This window comes from Grampus griseus (assembly GCF_964374135.1).
Source record: "Grampus griseus genome assembly, chromosome: X".
Classification (NCBI taxonomy): domain Eukaryota; kingdom Metazoa; phylum Chordata; class Mammalia; order Artiodactyla; family Delphinidae; genus Grampus; species Grampus griseus.
Genome location: NC_138999.1, coordinates 15,198,458 through 15,208,885, shown reverse-complemented (window position 1 = coordinate 15,208,885; position 10,428 = coordinate 15,198,458).

Below are 10,428 nucleotides of genomic sequence, written 5' to 3'. Positions count from 1 at the left end.
TATTTTCTCAAGTAGTCTCATCTGTTTCTTTTCAGCCTTTCAACTATCTTTGGATGGGTAGGTGGATCCCCCCCACCTCATTTTTATCGATGAGGAAACCGAGACCCAGAAATGCCAAGTGCCGTATGACTGCCCAATTAGTAAGAGAATCAGAAATGGATCCTGGGTTTTCTGATAACTAGTCTAATGTTTTTTTCCATGATATGACACTTTTTCTACAATATCTTCTATTCTCCAGAGATTTAGTTGAGTTAAACTACAAAAACATGCAAGGCAAATAGCATTTTAATGTGAAACTTTGAAAACTTTCCTTTGAATAGGGAAAAAGACAAAAATGATTATTTTTACCACTTCTAATTCATCATTCTTGAATGTCTTAAATATTACACAATTTAAAATTTATTAAAAGAATAGTTTAAAAAGCAGAGTCTACTCTTAAATCTCTAACTTTGTATTTTCTTTAATTCCTGCTCTGAGCAATAGTATTTGTTTTGATCTGAAAAAGAACCCACAAATCTTGATTTTTTTTTTTTTACTGGTACTCTACATACAAAAATTACACTGGCATGCTTCATACATTTTTGGATGAACTATGTCTCTTTATAACATCCACATGAAAAGTTTTCTGAATTACATAAAGAGAGAAAGCAGTACCAAAATATGTTCTTGATTATTAGCCATTTCTTGAACTGGTGCAAGCAAATGCATGAATGTTCCAAAATTATTCAGCTATTGATTTGGAACTTGGCAAACATTGTTCCACATAATTGGTGTTCCCAGAATTTCTTCCTTTGTTCCTCTTTTCTTCTTCAAATATGTGTTCTCCTTGGATGATCCCAGCTCTTCCTACGGCTTCACCTTTGAGGTGCCAGCTTACCACTGCCAACGTTTTAACTCTACCTGTGATCAAAGCTCTTCACTAAGAATTCTCTCAAGCTACTTGATACTTCTTCCTTGACATCTCAGTTAAACTGAACATGGACTTATTATTCTCTCCACTTCTGGCATTTTGTCTCCTCCCTCCCACCCCCTCCACAAATCCTGTAGGACCCTCTTCTCTATTCCCAGGACCACTTCTGTGTCTCTGGCCTAGTCTGTCCCAAGAGTGTCTTATCTGATCCTTTGGTCCTCTGCCTTTCCCTACTCTACCTCCTTCTTCACACTGCTGTTAAATTTTCCCTCCCCAAACCAAATCTGACAGTACAATTTCTTTGCTTAAAATTCTTCCCTGAAGAAGAGACAAATCTCCCATGCAGAAGAATTGCAAATAATTTATGTGGATACTCCACCCTCAAGAAGGTGGAGCTTGACACACACACACACACACACTCACACACACACACCCCTCTTGAGAGCAGGCTGCACTAAATTACTTCTCTCCAAAGAGTATAGTATGGAAATTGTGGGGGATCAGGGGTGAGAGGAATAACTTTATAGTGGAGAAACCTGGTAAACACTATTCAGCCAGTTGATCAAGGTCAACAACACCAGTGATAAGCCATGTTGATAGTATGTTCCCTTAATATAATGTGATAATAATGACATTTTACCTCTGTGGTCTTCTTGACAGAAATGCATAACCCTATCTAATCATGAGAAAAGCACAAGACAAATTCCAGTGGAGGGACATTCTACAAAATACCTGACCAGTCCTCCTCAAAACTGTCAAGGTCATCAAAACCACAAAAAGTCTGAGAAACTGTCATAGAGAAGAGGAGACTAAGGAGACATGATGACTAAATGTGATATGGTCTCCTGGATGGGATTTTGGAACAGAAAAAAGACATTAAGTAAAAACTAAGGAAATCTGAATAAACCATGGGTTGTAGTTTATAATAATAATGCATCAGTATTGGTTCATTAGTTGTGACAAATGTACCTTACCAATGTAAGTTGTTAACAATAGGGAAAACTGGGTATGCGGTATATGAGAACTTTCTGTACTATCTTCACAACTTTTATGGAGATCTGAAACTATACTAAAATTAAAAATGTATTTAAATTTTTTTTTTCAGTGAATCACAAATTTAATTAAATTTTTTAAAAAGAAAAAAAAAAACCGCTCTCCTGGCTACCTGTTACCTATAGGATTAATCCAAATCCAATATCATTAACATTAGAAAACCCTTCACAATCTGGCTCCATCTACCACTTCAGACAAATTTTCTGCCACTTCCTACATATCCAATGCTTCACTCTCAATTAACTTTTCACTGTTCTCCAAATGTACCAGGTTTCAGCATATTTTGTTGGGTCAATGGTTAGGTCCGCATACAAAGTCCTATTTAACCCAAATACACATGACGTGTTGGTTGCACTCATTCTAAAAGACATTAGGTATTCTAAGCTTCTTAAAAAAGAAAAGTAAGCTGCCTTCTCCAGTACCTTGCCCATCACCCAGACAACCTCCTACACAATGTCTTCTGCCTCTACCACTATAGGACATTGGTCTTTCAAAGAACTCCAATAAGATTAGGGCAAAATATTCATAAAGAGAAAAAACCAGTTTTGATCTCGATTTTGTAAGTTTTGCGGCATTATTTCAATTTTGTAAAAACACACGAAGCAAAAAAAGGGTATTTATGCCCAGGAAAAGAGAAGAACAGGAAGGAAATCCATTAAAAAATAAACTATTTGTATTCCCAAGTGGTGGATTACAGACAATGTTTCTTGCTTTTTTGTGCTTTCTCTTTTAAAATTATGAAATATAATATACATATAAAATGTATGACAAACACATGTATTTTAAACCCAAAACCAAATACAGGGTAACTGTCACCCATGTCAATAAAATAGAAACTGACAGACGTTCTCCACATGCAACCTACTTGACCATGACCCCCAACCTCCCCAGAAGTAACTCCTAGCTCCTGATAATCATGTCCTTGTTTTTCAAGTTTCTTTGTTTTGTTTTACCCCTAGGTATGCATCCTGGATTGAGTATTGTCTGAATGGAATCATACCATTTGGGTTATCTTTCTCTCTCTCTTCTTCTTTTATTTTTTGAAAATATTTATTTATTTATTTGGCTGTGCTGGGTTTTAGTTGTGGCATGTGGGATCTTTAGTGGCGGCATGCAAACTCTTAGTTGTGACATGTGTGATCTAGTTCCCTGACCAGGGATCGAACCCGGGCCCCCTGCATTGAGAGCACAGAGTCTTAGCCACTGGACCACCAGTGAAGTCCCACTTCTTTTTTTTAACATTATGTTTTTGAGGCTTCATCCACATCACAGTGTGTAGCTGTGTATTTTCGTTGCTATTGAGTATTCCATTGAATGATTATACCACAATATATATTTCTATTTTACTATAGATGGACTTGGGTTTTCATTTTGGGGGCTATTACAAATCATGTTGCCATGAACATTCTTAAAAGTTTATTTGTTTATGATGTGCATGCACAAGTTCTTCTGGGGTATATACATAGAAGTAGAACTGCTGGGCCATAGGCTATGTTTATCTTCCACTTTATTAGATAATGCCAAACTGTTCTCTAAAGCATTTGTACTAATTTATACTCCCACCAGTGGGTGTATGAGAGTTCCTATGCTCCACTTTATTCTCAAAACCTGATAAGGTCAGTCTTTTTTTTTAAAATACCTTTTTATTGATGTATAATTGGCATTCTTTTAAAAGACTGCAAATTAACATTTTTGCCAACCTGGTGGGTTTGTAGTGGTATCCCACTGTGGCTTTAATTTACATTTCCCTGCTTGCCAATGAGGTTAATGGAGTTTTGTCAGGCTTTGATTGGTGGCCAAAGATTCCTACTTGCGATTTCAAGCTTATCCTGTTTCTTGTCTAACTTCCCTTATTCCCACATCTAAGTTTAGATGAATACCAGTGTCTCAGTTACTAATTTATTGACTGTTGGCTCCAAACCCAACCTTCTTTTTCCTACTTTGTACAATAGTACCAGAGGTGGTCTCTGCAAACCCTGTTTTCTCCTTTGGCAGCTGGCTCCATGTTAGGCTCTGCCAATAGGGGGCGCCAGAGGACTTTTCTGCTTCCGGTTTGCTTATTTGTTTCTTCCCACTGCTGTGAGCAAGTGGTCGCTGTGGCGTTCTCTCGGCAGGGCGCTGCTCTTACAGTTCTGCCTAGCCGCCTCCAGTGGGTTTCTTCCTCCTTCTGGCGGTGGATTGATGTGTTCCTGCAGCTGTCGCACTATCACCTAGAGGTTTGAATCTCAGCTCTGGGGGAGTGGGAGTGGAGGGGGGTGAATATCCTCGAATTTTCTAAGTTCCTTCTTTGTTTACTTTTCCCTCAGCCCTGGAAGTGGTAGCCTCTTTCCGCAGTGTTACTTCTTTCTTTCTTTCTTTTTTTAAATTTATTTTATTTATTTATTTTTGGCTGCGTTGGGTCTTCGTTGCTGTGCGCGGGCTTTCTCTAATTGCGGCGAGCGGGGACTACTCGTTGTTGCAGTGCGTGAGCTTCGCATTGCGGTGGCTTCTCTTGTTGCGGAGCACGGGCTCTAGGTGCGCAGTCTTCAGCAGTTGTGGCTCACAGGCTCTAGAGCTCAGGCTCAGTAGTTCTGGTGCATGGGCTTAGTTGTTCTGCAGCATGTGGGATCTTCCCGGACCAGGGCTCGAACCCGTGTCCCCTGCATTGGCAGGCAGATTCTTAACCACTGCGCCACCAGGGAATCCCCGCAGTGTTATTTCTGTTACACCTTTCAGTTCTCTATATTTCAGTAGTTAACCACCCTTTGCCAAGTTAACAATTCTTTATATTCAGTTTTCCCTGTTCCAATCGCTGGTGTGGTTCCCGTTTCCTGACTGGACCCTGATTCTGATTTTGATCCCACCTTTCTCTATATCCCATCTAGTAGCTGCAGGTTAGGGGCAGTTCCCCAGTTCTTGCATGGACCCCAGGCTAATGAAAAGATATCATACTGTAAAAGTTACTAGAACCAAAAACGAGGGGCGGAGGCCAAGGTAGAATTGAATGACAAGGTGTGGAGCCCCTAGTAGGGGACTGAGATGTTAAGCAAGTTTCCAGAACAGGACCTAGGGTGCAGTGACAAAGTCAGAACCAAATAATGCGAAAAGGCAGATGAATGCCTATGTCCAGCCTTGCAGGTGACTGGAGACTGTTAAGTGCTTCCTGCCTTAGGTCACGTTCATCCTGGGATCTGGATCAGTGTTGATTTTATGGCTGTGTCCAAGACTTGACACATTACTTTCTCCCTTGTAATTATTTCTGCTGTATGTGTGTCATCTCCTCCACTGGTCTGCATGTTCCTGAGGCAGGGCTTCTTTGGTTCACATTATATCTCCCATTGTACCTAATTCAGTGCATTGAATATAGTGAAAGTATATTTGTAAATATTTGTTGAGTGAAGAAAGGAATAGGCCTGGTCTCGAGTGAAGAAATAGGGACTGGGGTGTGGTTGTTGGGGATGGAGAAGGAGCTGTGCATTCAAAAAGCATAGACCAGGCTTCCCTGGTGGCGCAGTGGTTGAGAGTCCGCCTGCCGATGCAGGGGACACGGGTTCGTGCCCCGGTCCGGGAAGATCCCACGTGCCGTGGAGCGGCTGGGCCCGTGAGCCATGGCCGCTGAGCCTGCGCGTCCGGAGCCTGTGCTCCGCAACAGGAGAGGCCACAACAGTGAGAGGCCCGCGTACCGCAAAAAAAGAAAAAAGCATAGACCTGAACAGGCAATGAGATGCGATGAGAAGCCGGGACCAGTGAAGTGTGAGAGAGATGCTAGGCTGGAGAAGGGTAAGCTGGGTTGAGGGGATGGAAACCCTATCTGTCAAAGTTGGGAGAGGAAAGTTGTGGGAGGTCCCCTGGGTAGCTATTTGTATGAAGGAGATTATATATGTAGAGGATTTATATGTATATATATATATAGAGAGAGAGAGAGAGAGACAGACAGACAGACAGAGATAGAGAGGTCAGAGCGTGGCTGAAAGCGGAAACTTACTAAATATGTAAATTAGGAGATAACTATATGCACAGCAGAGTGGTTATTTACCTTACAGAAAAATTTGTTGTAGGGTTGCTCATAAAAACAAAAATAGCAACAAAAGACAAGGTCCAGTAAGACATTTGGAATTTGATTCTGTTCCACTGCCAAAAAAAAATGTTGTGTACAGTTTTTCAGAAATACATGCACAGGTTCAAGTGAGTGTGTGCTTTCTTATTTTCTTTAATTATGAAATATTTTATATGTGACATGTTTTTAATGGACCTTAGATACACAGATTTGGATTAATTTTAATCCTTGGTTCAGGACTACTCTCATCATTATTCCATTCATGACACTTTCTAACTACTATGTCTGTCTATCCATCCATCTATCTAATAAAATTTACAATTAAGTAAGCAGCAGTGAACCTACCATCTAATATGAAAGCTAGGACTTGTACAACAACGTACATCCAGCTATGTGGTCTTCAGCTGTTTCATCACTCTGCTCCTCCTGAGCTGAGCTAAGCATCTGAATCCTTTGTTAGTCATTCTCTTGCTTTCCTTTTATTTTTTTAAAATTTTTATTGGACTATAGTTGATTTACAGTGTTGTGTTAGTTTCCGGTGTACAGCAAAGTGAATCAGTTATACATATACATGTATCCACTCTTTTTATTTTTTTTATTTTTTTAGATTCTTTTCCCATATAGGCCATTACGGAGTATTGAGTAGAGTTCCCTGTGCTATACAGCAGGTTCTTATTACTTATGTATTTAATATATGGTAGTGTGTATATGTCAATTTATCCCTGCCCCTCCTTACCCCCTGGTAACCATAAGTTTGTTTTCTACATCCATAACTCTACTTCTGTTTTGTAAATAAGTTCATTTTTACCCTTTTTAAAAAATTCCACATATAAACGATTATCATATGCTATTTGTCTTTCTGTGTCTGACTTACTTCACTCAGTATGATAATCTCTAGGTCCATCCATGTTGCTGCAAATGGCATTATTTTGTTCTTTTTTTATGGCTGAGTGATAGTCCATGGTATATATATGTGCCACATCTTCTTTATCCATTCCTCTGTCGATGGACATTTAGGTTGCTTCCATGTCCTGGCTACTGTAATTACTGCTACATTGAACACTGGGGTGCATGTATTGTTTCGGATTATGGTTTTCTCAGGGTATATGCCCACTAGTGGGATTGCTGGGTCATATGGTAGTTCTATTTTTAGTTTTTTAAGGAACCTCCATACTGTTCTCCATAGTGGCTGTACCAATTTACATTCCCACCAACAGTGTAGGAGGGTTCCCTTTTCTCCACACCCTCTCCAGCATTGATTTATTTTTTAAAATAATTTTATTTATTTGTTTATTTATTTATGGCTGCGTTGGGTCTTTATTGCTGTGTGTGGGCTTTCTCTAGTTGCGGTGAGTGGGGGCTAGTTTTCCTTGTGGTGTGCGGGCTTCTCACTGCAGTGGCTTCTCGTGTTGTGGAGCACGGGCTGTAGGCGTGCGGGCTTCAGTAGTTGTGGCGCACAGGCTTAGTTGCTCCACTGCATGTGGGATCTTCCCGGACCAGGGCTCGAACCCATGACCCCTGCATTGGCAGGCGGATTCTTAACCACTGCACCACCAGGGAAGTCCCCAGCATTTATTGTTTGTAGGTTTTTTGATGATGGCCATTCTGACCAGTGTGAGGTGATACCTCACTGTAGTTTTGATTTGCATTTCTCTAATAACTAGTGATGTTGAGCATCTTTTCATGTGCTTTTTGGCCATCTGTATATCTTCTTTGGAGAAATGTCTATTTAGATCTTCCTCTTGCTTTCCTTGATCTCATCTATATTCAGACCTAAAAGTCCATTTTTAATTTTAGTTGTTTCTAACTTTTAAAAAGTGTATCAAGTTGTATGACATATTTGCACTTACTCTTTTCACTTAATATTATGTTGCTAAGATTTGTCCTTGTTGGTATGTGTTGCTATAGCTTACTCATTTTGACTGGCTATAATATTCTATTGTATGAATATATTACAGTTGATCAATCCCATCTTCTATTGATGCATATTTGAGTTATTTTCAGATTTTCGCTATAGTGAACAATGCTACTATGATCATATACGTCTCCAAGTATACATGTGTAAGAGTTTCTCTGGGATAAATTTAGGAATAGAATTACTGTATCATAGAGCATGTGACTGTTCAACTTCATGATATAAGGTGAAACTATTTTCTATAATGATTATATCAATATACACACCTAACAGCAACAATTCTTTTGAAATATATCATTTTCAACACTTGATATTGTTAGACTTTAAAATTTTTGCCAATTAATATGTGGAAAATAGTATCTTATTTTGGTCTTGATTTGAATTTCCCTGATCATTAATGATATTTAACAGCTTTTCACATGCTAATTGGTCATATGTGTTTTGTCTTCTGTGAAATGTATGTTCTTGCCTGTCTTGGTCCTTTTGGGCTGCTATAACAGATACCATGGACTGGGTGGCTTATAAACAACAGAAATTTATTTCTCACTGATCTAGGAAGTCCACTGATCTTGGACTTCCTAGGAGGCTAGGAAGTCCAAGATCAAAGCACTGGCCAATTTGGTGTCTGGTGAGAACCCACTTCCACATTCATACATGATCATCTTCTTGTTGTATCCTCGCATGGGAGCCCTCTGGGGTATCTTTTATAAAGGCACTAACCTCATTTATGAGGGCTCCACCCTCATGACCTAATCACCTCCTAAAAGCTCCACTTCCCAATACCGTCACATTGAGGGTTAGGATTTCAACATATGCATTTTGGGGGGACACAAACGTTCAGTCCATAACAATGCCTTTTGCCCATTTTTCTATTTGATTGCTTGTGCTTTTCTTATTTATTTGTAGGAGCTCTTTATATATTCTAGTTGTGTGGATTGAAAATATCTTCTCCTAGTTTGTAATTTGGAAGGAGGACTATATCTGGGTTTGATGGTCTATTCTAGGACCATACAGTTGTCCTAATTACTATAGCTTCATAATTAGTTCTGAGATCTGGGAGACCAGGTCTGTTCTACTGTAGAAGTATTCTGGCTATTTTTGGTCCTTTCCCTTTAAAGCTATAAAGCTGTTGTTCTCTTCTGGAAGAGATTTTATCACCCCCACCCCCACCCCTGCCACCGCATTGGCAATGTCTGTAGTCTTTTTTTTTTTCTTGCGGTACGCGGGCCTCTCACTGTTGTGGCCTCTCCCATTGCGGAGCACAGGCTCCGGATGCAGAGGCTCAGCGGCCAATGCTCACGGGCCTAGCTGCTCCATGGCATGTGGGATCATCCCGGACCGGGGCACGAACCCGTGTCCCCTGCATCGGCAGGCGGACTCTCAACCACTGAGCCACCAGGGAAGCCCATGTAGTCATTTTTGATTGTCACAACTTGCAATGGGGTAGGGGGTAGGTTTTCTACTAGTATATAGTAAGTAGAGGCCAGGGATACTACAAAACATCCTACAATGCACACAGGACAACTTCCCAGGACAAAAGTTATTCAGCCCCAAATGTCAACACTGTCAAGGGTGAGAAAGCTTGATAGAAAGTTTATAATCAGCTTATCGGAATTCTTGAAAAAAACCCATTGGAATTCTGACTGGAATTGCACTGAATCTACAGATTAATCTGGGGAAAACTGATTGACTATATGAATCATTTCTAATGTTGTTGTTGTTGTTTTAAGAACCAAGTTTCAGCTTTGCTAGTCTCTATTCTTTGTTTTTCATTTCATTGATATTCTCACTTGTTTTTTATTTTTTCTTTCCTTCTACTTTCCTTGGGTTTATTCTTTCTTTTTTTTAACTTCTTAAGTTGGACAGTTAACTAATTAATTTTAAGTCTTTCTTATTTTCTACTCTAGGCATCTAGGGCTATAAAAGTTAAGTTATAAAGCATAATAATAAAATTAATATCTTAGAAACAACAAACTTTTGTTTTCTGATTCTGGACACTTCCCTATCATGTTTTGACACTTCTCTTTTTGTTACCCACTCATATCTTTAGGACTGTTAGTTCTTCATGGGTGGGTAGTCTTTTTTCCGGGCTTTCTTATCTGCTGCTGTTGCTATTAAAATACTGTGGCTTTGTTTTATCTGGGTCTCATTATCGGTTAATATGAGTCAACAAGTGTATATTTTGTGGTAGGAGTCGTAGGCTCCAAAAATTAGAAAATCTCATTTTTATCCTCGAGCTAGTCATTTTATTTAGAAAGCCAAGACATAAAAAAATAGATAAAACATAACAAAACCAAAAAAGTACCATGTAGAATTCTGATTATATAACATAGAAATTGGCAAAGTAGCCAAAACTTTATATCAGTGCTTCCTGTTTTAGCTCATGGAATACAGAACAAGCTCTTTAGCTGTGTTTCTAAACTGCATAGACTGTTAAATTTACTTTTTAAAAATTAATTAATTGATTAGTTTTTTTTGGGCTGCGTTGGGTCTTCGTTGCTGCATGTGGTCTTT